The following is a 15,363-nucleotide window of genomic DNA, read 5'->3' as shown; positions in this document are numbered from 1 at the left end:
AGACACAACAATCACAGTCAGAGAGATTAGAAGGGTCATTTCAATGCATCTCTAAGTCAGGGGGGCTCAAATGGGTCCTTGACGCCCACCTCCGTGTTTTCAGGATATCCTTGATTTGTATGCATAGGAAATATTTGCAAATATAGGAGGTAGTGCATGGAAATAAATCTCATGCAAATTTATTAGAGAGATCCTGAAAACCTGACTGATTAGGTAGGAGGGAGCCAAGGACCGGTTTGAGCCCCCCTGCTCTAAGGGAACAGGTGACACAACCATGGTACACAGTGAACTTGGCAACTTTCTGACCTTTTTAATGCAACATTATTTATTTATTTGCTGATTTTTAACAGATTGAATTTGCATGTGCAAAAGCTGGAACATCCTACTTATTCATAACTTCTTAAAAAAAGGACCCTAAAAGTGAATCGACTCCTTAGGCCTTCAGTATTCAGATAAAGACCATTCCAAGTTGAACAAAGGTTTAGCACCTTTGCTCATACAATTTGATCACAGGTGCTAAACATTTGCACAAAACTGAAGATCTAACCACTGGGGTTTCTTTAAAGGCATAGGCAATTCACCTTGTTCCACTGAAGAATTAACAGTAAAGGTTACAAAAGGAGCCTTATAAACCTCACTAGAGCGGGATCCAGCTTACAGGTTTGGTGGCTTAATAGGAGTGAGTTCTTCCACTTCTATAACTGTGATGCTCCTGAAGGTATAGAATCCCTCATGTTTTATAGGAATGTGCAATCTTTTAAAACAAAATAGCCAATGTTAACAACATTGTGTGCTTTGTTTTATTTTGTTGGAACCACAAAAGAAAAACATACTGAAATTTTATTTTTTAAGTTTAGTGCGCACCAACCATAAAATTAGGGAAAAAAAGAAAAAAAATGTAATAATGAACCATTTTAAAAACAAAATCAAGCAAAAAACATGAAATGAATACAACACAAAAAAGAAAACACTGCGCACCCCTAATGTTTTACTGCAGAGACAAGCTAGCTGATCTGACTAATAGGTTGAAAAGGCAAGTCTCCTGTTCATTATTTGCTATAGTGGTCAAAACACCACATTCCACACTCGATCTTATATTGTGATCAGTATTTCTTCTAACCAAATGTACAGAAACATTAGGCATTAAGCTGCCATCCCTGCCTAAACCAGGATTTCCCATCACCATTCTTTTCTCCCTGGTCCAGATTAAATACGAAATGCAGCAGCTTGACTGAGATTTGCAGGGTTGAAAAACTGCTTGGAAATCCCTATGGCATGTCTGCCAGTCCTTGTTTTCTGGAATGGGAGTCAGACCTGGCTTGAGAAGGAACGGGAGTTAGGCTGGACCTTCAGGCTCCCAAATGAACCCGGTGTGCCCAGAGAAGAGAGAAATCCAGGGCTGGCCAGTCTCGTGTGGCTCCCTTCCCGTGGTTCTACCAGCAGCATTCACCCAGCAGTTTGCAGCTTTTCACGAGGCAAACCTAAAAGGACATGCAATAGTCTATTCCTCCTCCAGGGCCAAGCCCTTAGTGTAAGAGAGAGCCATTTATTGCAGAACTTCTGAGCCAGCCAAGCTCTTTTACGAATCTTGCTCCTCGAGCTCAGTCAGAAAATGCTGCAGGCCCAGAGCGAAAGCATCATGGACCGTCATTTGCACCTGCGGAGAGCTCCCGCTCCACTCCGCAGTCCTCTCCGAGGGGCATGAACAGCTACTCACTGCACTGTGCCCTTCAGCATCCTGTAGGTGTTACCTTCAGGCACGGAGTGAAGGGTTCCCCCTCACCAGAGGGGGAGTTGCCGCTGACCATGCCTCTGCTACAGGTTGTCCTCCCCCTTCCTGGCCAAAGTTAGGGTTTCCACCTCACTCAGGTCATCCTGTCATGGTTTTAGCCCCATTGCATGCAGGGAGTTGTAGTGCCGATTGGACTGGATCAGCCAACTCAGGCTTAGGTGGCAAGTCTCGCCTGAGGTCAGGCCCAGATCAACCGAAGCATTTCTGGCACCAAGCGCCCCAGAGCTACAGTGGAAACAGAAGCCAAGATGAACCAAAAACTGTAATTTCTCCAGAAAATTAAACGAATCCACACAGGGTTCCTGCAGACTTCTATACCTCCAGAAGTGGAACGTGAACAAATTCAGCCTGTTCCCTCTACACTCCCACCCCAGCCTCTGCTCTGTGGTCTCCATTTCCCCCTCCACCCATCCTATTCTGTAGCTTCAGATCCCTCCACCCGCCTCCTCTTCCTCTAGCACAGGCATCCTCCTCCCGCCCCTGCTCTGGTCTCAGAGCTCCTCCCAGAAACCAGACCAGGGGAATTTCTCTCTCCTCCATGCAGAACGCTTCACTAAAGCAACTTTACTTTCTCCAGCAGGGTTTGGGGGTTTGATATATTTATTTAACTTATCGAAAAGCGATGCCAGATCACAGCACACACGTCAGGCACCCCCCTCCCCAAAAGCAGAACTCTTTGCTCACTGTAAATGGAGACCTCTCTAGCCAGACAAACCCAGCATTCACTCTGCTTAACCCCCCTTCCCACTCCCAAACAAAAGCCATTTAAAAATAGTTCCAAAAGGGCTCTGTAGGGCTCAGGCCACTGACAAAAAGGGAGACCGTGCCTGATGGCTGCCTTCACACAACTCAAAACAGACTGTCTGCAGTGCTTGTGGCCCAAGGTTGCCCTCATGGTTGCCAGCTAGCTTCCATTTCATCTTAATAAGTTGATCCAGTCCTGGTTTTACCCCCCCAGCAGCTTTCCAGTTCCTGCTTCCCTCAGAAGTCCTAAAAGTACAAGGCCCACAGAGGCGAGGGGGGTAAAACCAGGACTGGCTCAAGCCTGCCCCAGTCACCTGCAGTTTGTTGGAGGACCTTGGCCAGAGCCTGGTTAGAAGGCGCACTGCTTGTGCATGTGACCCGACACCTGATCATCTGATCACACACTGTCCTCAACCCTGGGCATCGGTTTACGAAACTCTTCTAATGACCCAAAGCAGCGGGTGAACAGAGCTCTGCCTGAATCTACTCTACGCTCTACTCAGACCAAAAAAAAAACATTCATCTGTCAGGAGTCCGGTACACCCACCTCTACCCCCCACTCAAACAGGACAACTCAGTTCCACCTCAGCAGGAGAGGGGGGGGGGGGGGGGTTGTTTTTCTTTTAGCAGTGTCCTGTCTGGAAAAATGCAGCAGCTTTTCCAAGAATCTCCTGTTACTACAAAAGGGCTAAGTTTATTTATTTTTAAGTAAAACATTTGGGGGGAAAGTTTTAGAAAGGATTTACAGGCATAAACTCAGTTCATGTGGGTAAATCTGATTCTGAAAATCATCAGAGGGGTTTGTGCAGGGAAAAGGATGCACGCAACTCGATTACACGTATATTTCTCTCTGCGCTTCTGGCAGGCATTGCAGGGCTCAGAGTTGGGGCATAGATAGCATTTACACACACATCCATTGAATTTGTGAAAGTATATGCATAGATGGTCATGCTGAAAGTTACACCTGCTCCCTGCATATATATCCACGCGCATATCAACACAACCTGGCACTTTTCAAAGCATAGCCTTTAGCCCTCGCACACTGTTGAAAGTTACCCTCCCTATGTCACGACCACATGTTTAGTTATGTTCTTGGAAAGCAAACAGAGAGGTTGCTCCAGAGACTCAGAGGAGAACAGCACCCAAAGAGCATGCATGAAAAAGGGAAGGGAAAAGCGAAACCCCCCAGGACCTGATGGATTCCAGCAACTAGAGCACAGAGTGCATTTTCAGCACTGGTGGATCTCAAACACTGGAAGCACTTTGGTTTCTGGCAGTCTGCCTACACTATCCCCCTCCCTCTCAGTCACTTCACGTTCTTCCCCCGGTCCCTGGTGGAATCTTAACTTGTTTTTATTTTCTTTCAGCTGCAAGAGCAAATATCAAATGTACTTTGTATCCACTGAGGTGGTGTAGACTCTGAGTGGCACTGGGCCAGTCCCATGGAATGTTGCCAGCTGGTGGCTCATGCAGAGAGACCTGGTTTCTGTTCCTATATCAGGTCTTCCACACACACACCCCCCTGGTCAGCTGGGACTGGGGATGGTGCAGAAGCAGTTCTGACATGGATTCATGGTTTAATGATTGCAGGGTTCCAGAAGAAGCCCCGGTGCTTGGCCCCCTGGCCAAGGGCTGTCACTGCAATGGCCGGGATAAAGACTGGGAGAGGATACCCAATAAAAGAAAAAAATCCCTGGGTAGTTGTGAATGAAGGCTCGTGGCACCGGATCCCAACACTGCTTCCGACTGAGCCGGAAGCTCAAAAGATGTACGAGGTAACTGCTGGCTCAAAAAATCAAAGGAAAAAAACCCCAAAAGTTTTATCACCTTCCCCAGCCATACCCTTAGTTCCCCGCCCCTCACCCCAACCAACACAAAAAAAAAAGTCTAAAAAATTAAAATATCCCAAAAAAAAAAAAAAATACACACACACAAAGAGCTCAATTAGCCCATGTTTGAAATCTGTGAGAAGTGGTGTGCATCATCAAGGCTTCAGCCATAGCTCCTGTCCGTCTTTCATAATTGCGAAGGTTTCCGAAAGAGGCAGAAACGGTAAGCAGGTATGAAAAGCACTTTAAGAAAGCTGGAAGAGTGGTCGAAGGCTTGGAAGCTAGAATTCAAGAAGTGTAGAGCCGTGCCCTTGGGGGTGCAGTAATCCAAAAGAGCTGAATGCAAAGGGGGAGAGGGGAGGCTGAGGTGCACGGAGCAAGAGAGGGATCCTGGGGGTGATGGTGTCTGAAGATCTGACGGCAACAGAGCAATGTGACATGGCGGTGGCTAAAGCCAGATCTTTGGTGAGGTCTCACCAGGACTACTGTTGACTCTCAAAAAAGGATAGATGGAAGCAAACCAGAGAAAGGTGCCCAAAATGATGTAGCAGAAGGCCCTATGAGAAGAGGCTGAAGGATCTAGCTACGTCTACCTTAGAAGAGAGGAGGTGCAGGGGAGATATGATACAGACCTTCAGATATCTGAAAAGAGATTGACGATGCACAAGCAGCCATCTTTTTCTATTGGAAAAGAAACTGTACAACTGGGGGGGGGGGGGGGGGGGGGGGGGGGAAGGGTGACGATACGAAACTCCAGGGAGGACAACTCAGAAACAACAACATCAGGAAATATTTCTTCACTCAGTGTATGGCATGCTCTTCCCAAAAAGGTGGTGATGGAATTTAAAATGGCAGATTCCGGGAGGTTAGAGAATGGAAATGAAGAAAGGGGTAACCTGCGTTAACTTTAGGCGCAACATTTCTGTATGGATTCTATTTGATTTCCAGCCATTTCCTTCTCTCCCTTGCCCCCTACCAATACCCTCTGCGGGTGCCCCAAGCATGCTTGAATTCTGCTGTCCACCTCCTCCAGTCATCCAATTACTCTCTCCGTAAAGAAATATTTGCCCCTGAGCCAAAGGAGCATCGGGGGTTCCTTGACCTTCAGCTTCTTTTTCTAAAGAAAATGCTACCTGCTGCTATTTTACTGAAGTCCGAGAGAGAGTATTCCCGCTGAGCCACCATCGCAAAAATGCGGAAAGCACGTAGGGTGCAAAGGCAACCTTACTAATGTACGCTCTACAGTTCCGGTCGCCACAAGACTAAAGAAATGCCATTTCATACGGTCTTTATATTTTCTGACTCTCTCGTCGGCATGCTAACACTCGCTCACGCTCCATGCCAAGCCCACTGCATATGAACATTACCAAACACGTTGTGAATGTGAGCTGGCAGGGGTGCAGCCAGCGACTAACTCCTTAACTCCACGTACAAAAGGAGGAGCTGAGATCTTGAATCCCAGTGCCCCCAGGTGCCAGAGCTCTCGCCACACAACGCCTGGGTCCCTGGGCTGTGCTGCTGCTCTCCCGAGTCAGCGATGCCCAGCACAAGAGTTTGGGCTCTGCAGCTTTGGCGCACGCCAGGCTTGCAAGCCCAGTACAGGAAGTCTCCGTGGACTGCCCTTTCACCCACTCATTCTAAAAGCGCACATCATCTAATTACCATACACAGGAAGGAGGAGGTGAACTGAAAAGCTGCTGTCTGGGCTCAGGCTGACAACTGCAGTACATAAAATCACTTCACGCAGAATCAGTGTGCTACTTTAGTAAAAGGCGAAAGATCTGTACGATTTGAAGAGAGACCAGAGAATGACCAGTGTGGTACTGAGATACCACCAGATACTACCATGGGAAAAACTCTCAGTTAATAATTCTGCCACCAAATGGGTGAAAAACAGGCAGCGGTGAAGACATGTGCCAAGGACTCACGTTCTGAGACGAGGGTCATTCTGGCAAGGGCCACATTAGATGCCAACAGGATGAGCTAACACAATGGCTTGTTTGCAGTCCCCAACAGGTTACATCTGATTTTTGTAAAGATTAACAGGGTCCTTCAGAATTCAGTTCAAAGACAAGGCAGTTCTCTCAGGGAAGCCCTACAGATCCTAGTGACAAGACAGATAAGATAATTTTTCTTTAATTGTTGTTGGAGAGAGGCAGATTAAAATAAACACCTTATTTTTAAATGGGTTGTGGAGACACAGAGAAATTGACTTGTCCAGGATCACAAAGAGAATCAGATGTGAGATTAAATCTGAAGCCTAGGGAAATAAAGCTAGAAGCTCTGATCATGCACAGACTGAGGACCAGGGCGATAAAGTGATGAGCTCAGTCACACAGAGAGTCAGGGACTGAGGCGCAGGGAGATAAAGTGAGGAGCTCAGGGTCACACAGAGTCAGTGACTGAGGCACAGGGAGATAAAGTGAGGAGCTCAGGGTCACACAGAGAGTGACTGAGACACAGGAAGAGAAGGTGAGGAGCTCAGGGTCACACAGAGAGTCAGTGACCGAGACACAGGAAGAGAAAGTGAGGAGCTCAGGGTCACACAGAGAGTCAGTGACTGAGGCACAGGGAGAGAAAGTGAGGAGCTCAGGGTCACACAGAGAGTCAGTGACTGAGGCACAGGGAGATAAAGTGAGGAGCTCAGGGTCATACACACAGAGTCAGTGACTGAGGCACAGGGAGATAAAGTGAGGAGCTCAGGGTCACACAGAGAGTGACTGAGACACAGGAAGAGAAGGTGAGGAGCTCAGGGTCACACAGAGAGTCAGTGACCGAGACACAGGAAGAGAAAGTGAGGAGCTCAGGGTCACACAGAGAGTCAGTGACTGAAGCGCAGGGAGATAAAGTGAGGAGCTCAGGGTCACACACACAGAGTCAGTGACTGAGGCACAGGGAGATAAAGTGAGGAGCTGAGGATCACACAGGGTCAGTGACTGAGGCACAGGGAGATAAAGTGGGGAGCTCAGGGTCACAGAGAGTCAGTGACTGAGGCACAGAGAGGTAAAGTGGGGAGCTCAGGGTCACACAGAGTCAGTGACTGAGGCACAGGGAGGTAAAGTGAGGAGCTCAGGGTCACACAAAGTCAGTGACTGAGGCACAGGGAAATTAACTGACAAGCTCAGGGTCAGAGAGAGAATTGGTGGTAGAGGTAAAGAGTAGTAAAGTGATATGTCCATGGAAACACAGTCAATATCAAAGGAAATCCCAAAACCTTTTTTGAATCACAGTCCAAAGCTCTCACCACCAGGCTGTGCTTCTCGGCGACTCTTCGTGGTACATTTTTAGAAATGACCAGTAAGTAACAGCATTAGGCTGCTGTGCTTGCCAAGGCTCATTCTACCCTGGCAGACTCTTTTTTTTCCGTGGGATTCAAACTTGCAAGCGTGTGGTGCCAAGTCATGATATCTACCACCAAGTGAAGGCCTCAAAGTAATAAAGTCTGCTAAGCTGTGCACATTTGTTAGAGCACGATTTTGTGCATACAATTTTATTTTGTTCACAAAAATGTGCGTACGTGTTACCAAGCCTCCATGCACGTTTAACGAAGGCATTAGATATTACTCCCCAATGCTGGACGGTGCCTTAAAGCTGCAAAGTCTTAATGCAAGTTTTATTTTTTTAATGCTGGAAATGTATCTCCTCATCAGAGGAGTAAAATTAACTCACATTTCTGAGGTCAGTACTAGTCTACGGTCCCATGCCCCCAGCACCATCCTGGACTCGTGTTGTGTGCGAGTTAAGCGTATTTTCCTGAGCACGTTTGTAGGTTACTGTGCTCTCTTTTTAAACTCCCAATTCATTAACATATCATTAGCTCCCTGCATTGGGAATTAATGTTTCTGAGCGGAACTTTGTTGCACTTTTTTTTTTTTTTTTACTCACGTCGGGCCCTGAGCGAGCAGCTCCCCTAACCAAGCTAAACTTGAATCTGAATTTATTAAAAATGTATTATTCACGCTTGTTGCTGAAGTTCAAGGCGGATTACATTAAAAGACACATGTAAAATGAAGTACACCTACAGAAGAGATGCAATAACAGATCAAACTGAACAAAATGCTTTGAGGGGTATCGATGCCTCCCAAAATAAAACCGTTGGTCAGAATCTGGGCACAGTAGGGAACCTCAGGTCCCCAGTTACAGAGCTGGAAATCCCTCCACAGCACGGTCCCATGGATTCCACCCTGCTATTTCAGTTGCCCCGCAGGCCGCTACAAATGCTGGCAGACTCTGACTGGATCTGGCCCCATGTGGCTAGTGCAGTCTCCTGCCAGTGACCTGACAGTCTGTTACTGCAGAGACTGCTGTGATATCACAGGCAGGGATTACAAACCCCTTGGAGGCAAAGCAGCAGAAAAGGATCCCCCCCCCCCCCCCCCCTAAAACCTCTTGAAAAAGTCTACTGGCCACCAACCATCCAGGTGTGCTCACCAGCTCTTCACATGCTTGCCTGAAACCCCTAACGCCCCGACGCCTCCACCTCCCCCAGGTCCCCGGCAGGTCTGACTCGCTCACTTGCTGCTAGTGCTTGGCACTAGAAATGCGCAACTGAAGGACCAGCTCAGTAACCCGTTGGCAGCACTGGGTCCCTGCAAGGACCCAGTTTCTGCTCCTCAGACCCGGGGATGCTGGGCAGGCAGCGCTCACGGCTCTCATTCCATTCCCCTCCCCCCACCAAGGTTTGTGGGAGGGTATCCCAGCCATCTACAGGCAGGATTCAGGGTGCACATGCTCCGGCTGGCTGGGTTACAGAGGGAGGAGACTGAGGAGGGAGAACCCCACTGGCTTCCAAGTAGCAATGATTAAAAAGCTCAAGGTATTAAAACCCCAGCTGGGGCAGGTTCTGTCTGAGCCAAAAGCCCCGCAACAGCATGAAGAAGCTGCAGGGACGAGAGAACAAAACACAAGTGACTTAAACGATTGCTAGCCTAGAGATATTTTACCGCACATAAAGCGCCAGATATTGAGGAGTATCATACCAAGGAGCCGATGTATTTAACAGCATCCCCTGTGTGGTGAACTTACACGCCAAGGATGTTACAGTACCATAATCAGCTTTGGCAGTAAAATGAAATACATGTCCAGCATGACGAGACTTTCATGGGACATCACCGTTTCTGCACATGGAAGCCGAGGGTGGAGGAGACCATGGAAGGAAGATGTGAGACGAATAAGCAGGGGAAGAATACAGTGGTCCCAGCAAATGTAAAATTTAAATACACAGATCAGATGAGTTGAACACCATACTGGCTCCTACCACAGAAGTCCAAAGCGTTTCTGGTTCGGTCTGGCACCTTTGTATCAGGCACTTAAGAAAAAAAAAAAAAACCAAACCCACTGAAAAGAAGGGAGGAAGCCAAAACTAAAATTTCAACCACCAAGATCCTTCTGTTCCAGTCTCATTTTCATTTCACACCAGAGGGTGATATTAGCACCTCTAGTTGTTGGAAGCTCCTCCTGCTAAGCAGCTACCACCATTAATGAATCTAATGTAAATCAGGGGTGCAGCTGTACTGATTGTCATCAGAAACCCTCCCACCCTCCAACTATTGCATCTCTAAGGTGTGAAATGGGACCCTGGCAAACCAGGAAACAAACATTTTAAAAAGCAGAAGGTGTAAGACTATAATAAAAAAAAAAAAAAAAGTACAAATGATTGACCTGGTGTGTGTGCATATATGTACGTGTGTGTGTGTAAAAAATGAAAGGAAATTTATGTATAACACCAAAAAAGGAAGAACACACCCTTCAATATCCCAACAAATGAAGGGAAAAAAAACCCCTAAAAATTCAATACTACGACGGGGTCCTTCCCTACAGCATTAATCTTTGAATTTAGCAGAGTCCCACTTTCAGGAGTCTTCCCCACTTCCGCATACATCCACGCTGGAACGTTCACACCTGAAAGGCCCTGATGTTCCAAGGACCTCTCGCCTCATCCTCTTTCAGGCCCATGCAATATTGGTGGGCGGAAAACCGGGCGCTCATGTCCCTACGCACGCCAATGCACCTCCCTGGGGCACCTGATGTTCTATTTACGTGGGCTGCTGCCGTAAAAAGGAGGCGCCAGGGGAAACTGTGCGGCCCACTAGTGCCTCCTTGGCATCAGGCGCCCAGAAGAGGTGGCTGTCAGCGGGTTCAGAAAACGGACGCTCAATTTTACGAGTTTCCATTTTCCTAACCTGCACGCAGCCATGGGCGTTTGACGCCCATTTTTTTTTTTTTTTGTATTGGGGAAAATTTGCATCGTGGGGGGTTACGGACACGCGTCCGATCGCATGTCGAGCTGCGCGCTGCGGCCGGCGCACGGTAATTGCATCATCCTGTTTGGCAGCAAAATGGCAGGGGAAGGGAGGAGGAAACCCGTCAGCTCATCGGGGCCCAATGCTTTGGAACTAACGTTAGAGCGCGCCCAGGTTAAAATCTAGCCATGGGCGGGGGAGGGGGAGTCGGCTCACCAGGGAGGCGTCAGCTTCCCCTGGGTGTACATCTCAAACCTTTCACTAGAACCCAATAACCAGGGGGGGCAGTTAATTGTGAGGCTGGAACAATTCAGAAGGCCTAAAGTTCAGGGCCTGGCACTGAAAGGAACGACTCCAACAGGGCCCAGGCTGCGGGAGAGAGAGATTGGGTCTGGTGGGGGAGTGAGGAAAAGCCCTTCCAGAAGAAGGAAAAAAGGTGGAGGGCGGAGAGTGTTCAGAGGCAAGGGAACGAGTGAGGAAAAGGAGAGAGGGAAGGTATGAGCAAAGGAAAGCAAAGCGTATAAAAGGAAAAGAGAGAGAGAATAAAATAGCCAAAGAAAGAAAAAGCAAAAGTTCTCTAAATACTTTTCCCATGTCTGGCATTACTTTTTTGAAGGCATGAGCCCATGCAGGGTCGTAACGTTACTTACTTGCCCTCACGGCGCGTCCATCTATGGACAGAGACACAGGGACGGAGACAGGGTTCAGTGACCTGACCAAAGTCACACAGTGTTCATGAGGACAGCTATCACCCTTATGTATCTATCCAGGCAGGCAGACCCAGTCCTGAGCTCGACGCTGAAGCTCCAAAGCTGGCCAGCTCCATGCATACAATGTTTTATTTGGGCACTTCAGAGCAGATGACATGCAGGTACTGGAGGCATTTCCCTCTCCCCAACAGGGCTTACAATCCAAATTTTGTACCCGAGGCACCTCACCCAAGGTCACAAGGAGTGACACTAGGATTTGAACGCTGGTTTCCCTGGCTCGTAGCCCGTTGCTCTGACCACTAGGGCTACTCCTCCACTCTACAGCGGCAGCAACACCAAGACAAAACTCAGATAGATTTGAAGAAAAATAATAATTAAAAAAAAAAAAAAAAAGTCGACCTACCCGGGTATCTGCATTCACAACTCTGTACTCTAGCCACAGCACCATGTTCCATGCTTCAAAACATGTGATGTTGGCTGAACACCTGCCCAATAAAAAGCAGCCATGCCAAACCACTGGTGGTTGCCTGTAGGTTCCCCACAGCGAGGTATGGGGGAAGAGAGACAGACAGGATATGGTTCTTGCTTACTCACGGAAACACTGTGGAAAACCTTGCAACAATGATCAGGACATTATATAAGCTTGTGTCACCCTGCTAGCTGACAAGAGTTGCAGAAAACTCAGTGGGCGAGTTAACGTCCCACTTGGCCAATGGATCTGGGAGTCAAGGGCTACTAGACATTCTTCACATGTTTATTTTCAGGACAAGGGGGTGGATTGTAGCTAAGACAGGAATAGGTTTCATGGTGCCTGGACAGTCATGGTGCACATGCAACATCTGAAGCAGTAGGGAGTGCTGGCAATAATAACAGGCAGGGGAGGAGGGAGGCCTGTGACACATCTGTTCACACTGGGTGTCGGAAAACCAGGCTCCAGTTACAAAGAAGGTAAAAACCTGCCATCTATATACAGGCCACCGATACAAAGAATTCACACACAAGCCCTTCCACCTCCAAAAGAGCTGGTTTCAAATGTTCTTTAGGTTACCAGTGACATGGCTGGGTCTCCATTTGGTACCTCTATACATTAGTCAGACCGTATAAACAGCATACAAACACCTCGGGACAGCTGTCAGCTTCTGCTGAGGAGACCCCAGACTGGCACAGTAGGGAAGTAGCACAGGTCAGGGCTGAAAGCTGAGAGTTCTGGGAGGGATCCATACTGAGGTACTGTAGGGCAGGAGTGAGGTGCATGGGCAGAGTCGTGGAGGAGGGGGTCTCCGTACTAAAATAGCAGGAGATGCTGCAGGGCAGGAATGAGATGCACTGGCAGGGCTGTGTGAGGTCTCAGTGATGGAATAAGCAGGGGGTGATGCAGGGAAGGACTGAGGGTATTGCATGGTAAGGTCCCATTAGGCCTGTATACGATGTGGCTCCACTCAGTGCTACTCTCCCATCTTCACAGGTGCTCAGCTCAGAAGATACCACACAACAAGTACATGTTGCCCCCCCCCCTCCCCCTCCCCCCCATGCCAACTGTTGTAACAGGCTTTCGATTCTCAGAGGTTCTTGGTCACTGGCTCTAGCTGCCACAGGCACTAACAAGGCCCAATGAATTTTCCCATTCTGGAAAATACGGTTACTGAAATAAGGTCCATAGAAGCCAAAAACCTTTATCCATCTCTTATAAAACACGAGACAAATTTTATGCTATCAAAGCTGCAGGCCCATTTCAACCACTGAGTAATATTACAGAACCATCAGAAGTCAAACTGCAGAATGGCGGGCAGGCATCAGCTTGAGCTGATCCAGCACCGTTTCCCCCATCCAGCAAAAGCTCCTGGACCTAACCTCACTTTGCTTGTTCTTCTGCCAAAACTTGTGGGCATCAAAGCAAATGGCACCCTGCCAGCTCTTCTGCCACCAGGGTCAGTCTGTCCCCATGCCACACATAGCTCGGATTCACTCTGTGTGCACAAACATTCTTCCACACAGCCTATGTGTGCACATTAAACCAAGTCATTCTAGTCCACCTGGTCACTAATGTCAGAGCACAACCCAAGCAAGATCTGCATCCTAGTAATACTCTTGTTGGCTCCCCTAACCAGCATGCCGTCTCCCGTCAGGGGGGGTGGGGGCAGATACCTTACAGGTTTTGAAACTCTCTCACACCTCCAGTGAGGAGCATTAGATGGCTTGCAGGCAGGGGGGGGGGGGTCAGAGGCTACAGCACAGGGAGTCATCAGGAGTGTGGATCACAGCAGCCAGCGATCAGAAATACTCTCTCTCCTCCCCCCCCCCCCCCCTCCATGACAACAGAGCAGCTTCACAAGGGGTTGGGGGACAATCCACTTATAACTCCTTCATTACTAACTCTTGGGGGGAGGCGCTGCCCCCACATCTCCCACTGGCATCAGCAGTGTTGCCATGGAGACTCTCACCTTGCCCTAGCACCACTGACCCTCAGTATAACAGAGTCCAAAAAAATTAAATTTAAAGACTAGGACCCAGAAAGCAGGGAGACAACAGATAGGACCCAGTCCCCCCTCCCCCCCAAAAAAAGGGAAAATTAGATCATTGGGTGCAATGAGCCTTTACCCCCTTACCTCCCCCTCCCTCCAAAGAAACCCATCAGCAAGGAACTGACGGATTCCCCCCCCCAAAAAGGCAGCAAAGGATCGTCTCCGAATCAAGCGTCAGAAGAGAAATATCTGTAGACAACAGGGGAAAATATGCATTCCCTACCCCACACAAAATCAGAAAAGTAAGGAAAATATGCGTCCCTCTGTCTCATCTCTATCTTCAGAAACACTACCCCCCCCCCCCCCAGCTCAGAGGGGAAACCGTGCCGATCCGGTCCGAGCCGGGTCCGGCTCCGCACACCAAACAGGCGGCCGCAGACAGCAAAAGCAAAGGGAGGAGGAGAAGAGAAGCCGAGAAAAGGGCTGCGGGGCACCCATGCATGCATGCCAGCTGCCTCTTACCTTCCAAGGAGACAACAAAAATGGCCCTCTCCGACTCGGGCTGGGGGAAGCTCCTGCTGCTCAGCGCTCCTCGCGATCTCTCTCCTCCCCCCGGTCCCCTTCTCCTCCTCTCACTGCTCCTGCTCCATGTTGACCGAAGAAGAAGAGGAGGAGGAGAAGGAGGTGTAAAGTAGGTGGCTGGTAGCGTTGTGCCTTGCCGTCCACCCTTTTCTTCTTCAGGCTTGCTGCTGTCTCCGAGAAAGGCATAAATAAATAACCAAATAAAGAAAGTGTGGAGGAGGAGGTTTCAGGGGTTGCGCTCCCAGCCCCCCAGCTGCCTTTGCCCGGGCTCCTCAGCAGCTCCTGCGACAGCCGCCTGGCTCCATTCTGCCTTTCTCTCTGCCCGAGGGAGACTCCAGACAGCACCAGCTCCAATTGCACAATAGCCCTCATCAATATTCATGAGCTCCCCCACAGCCGGACTTGCCCCGCCCCTTTCTCCTCCTCCTCTCCCTCCCCCTCCCGCTTCTGACTGGCTATCATGCCCGACTTTGCGCACACAAACCGATCTACCTCTCCACAAATAGGTATGCATGCAAGCATACCTTTACACAGAAGCAGACATATACATGGACGTGCACATCTAGCCAGAAAACGTACACACAATGTGCATACACACACACATACATGCATACCGTGCCACATGTGTATAGGTTGCTAGATACTAAAACAAAAATATTCACATACTTCTAAGCAGGCACACATAACACAGATATCTATATCTCTATGTATCTATCTATCTATCTATATATATACATATATATATATATATATATACAGTACATACAGGGCCAGTGCTAGATTATTTGGTGCCCTAGACAAATCTTCAGGCATGCAGCCCCACCCCCAACTTATCTACTGGCTGCAGCTCCAGCCCAGCGCTCCCTCCTACCAGCCGCCATGGCTCCAGCACAGCCCTGCCTTCTTTGGTGGTATTGGGTGTGGCACAGCACCCCTCTGAGCCTCTTGCTGGCAGGATTTTGCCACCCCTGCAATTTTAGCACACCAGGCGACCACCTAGTT

The 15,363-nt window shown here is 48.7% G+C and overlaps 1 protein-coding gene across 2 annotated transcripts in view; it reads right to left on the bottom strand.

Annotated features, from left to right (window-relative positions):
* ZMIZ2 (zinc finger MIZ-type containing 2) overlaps nucleotides 1-14,707 on the bottom strand; it is a 151,460-nt gene extending 136,753 nt beyond the window's left edge. For both annotated transcript variants that reach the window (XM_029604217.1, XM_029604216.1), the window contains exon 1: nucleotides 14,302-14,707. The gene's annotated coding sequence lies outside the window, so the exon portion shown is untranslated. The remainder of the gene's footprint in view (nucleotides 1-14,301) is intronic.
* Between the last annotated feature and the right edge of the window lie 656 nt (nucleotides 14,708-15,363).

This window comes from Rhinatrema bivittatum, chromosome 5, assembly GCF_901001135.1.
Source record: "Rhinatrema bivittatum chromosome 5, aRhiBiv1.1, whole genome shotgun sequence".
In the NCBI taxonomy this organism is placed as follows: Eukaryota; Metazoa; Chordata; class Amphibia; order Gymnophiona; family Rhinatrematidae; genus Rhinatrema; species Rhinatrema bivittatum.
Note: the sequence above shows the minus strand (reverse complement) of the source record. Positions and strands in the feature narration are given on the sequence as shown.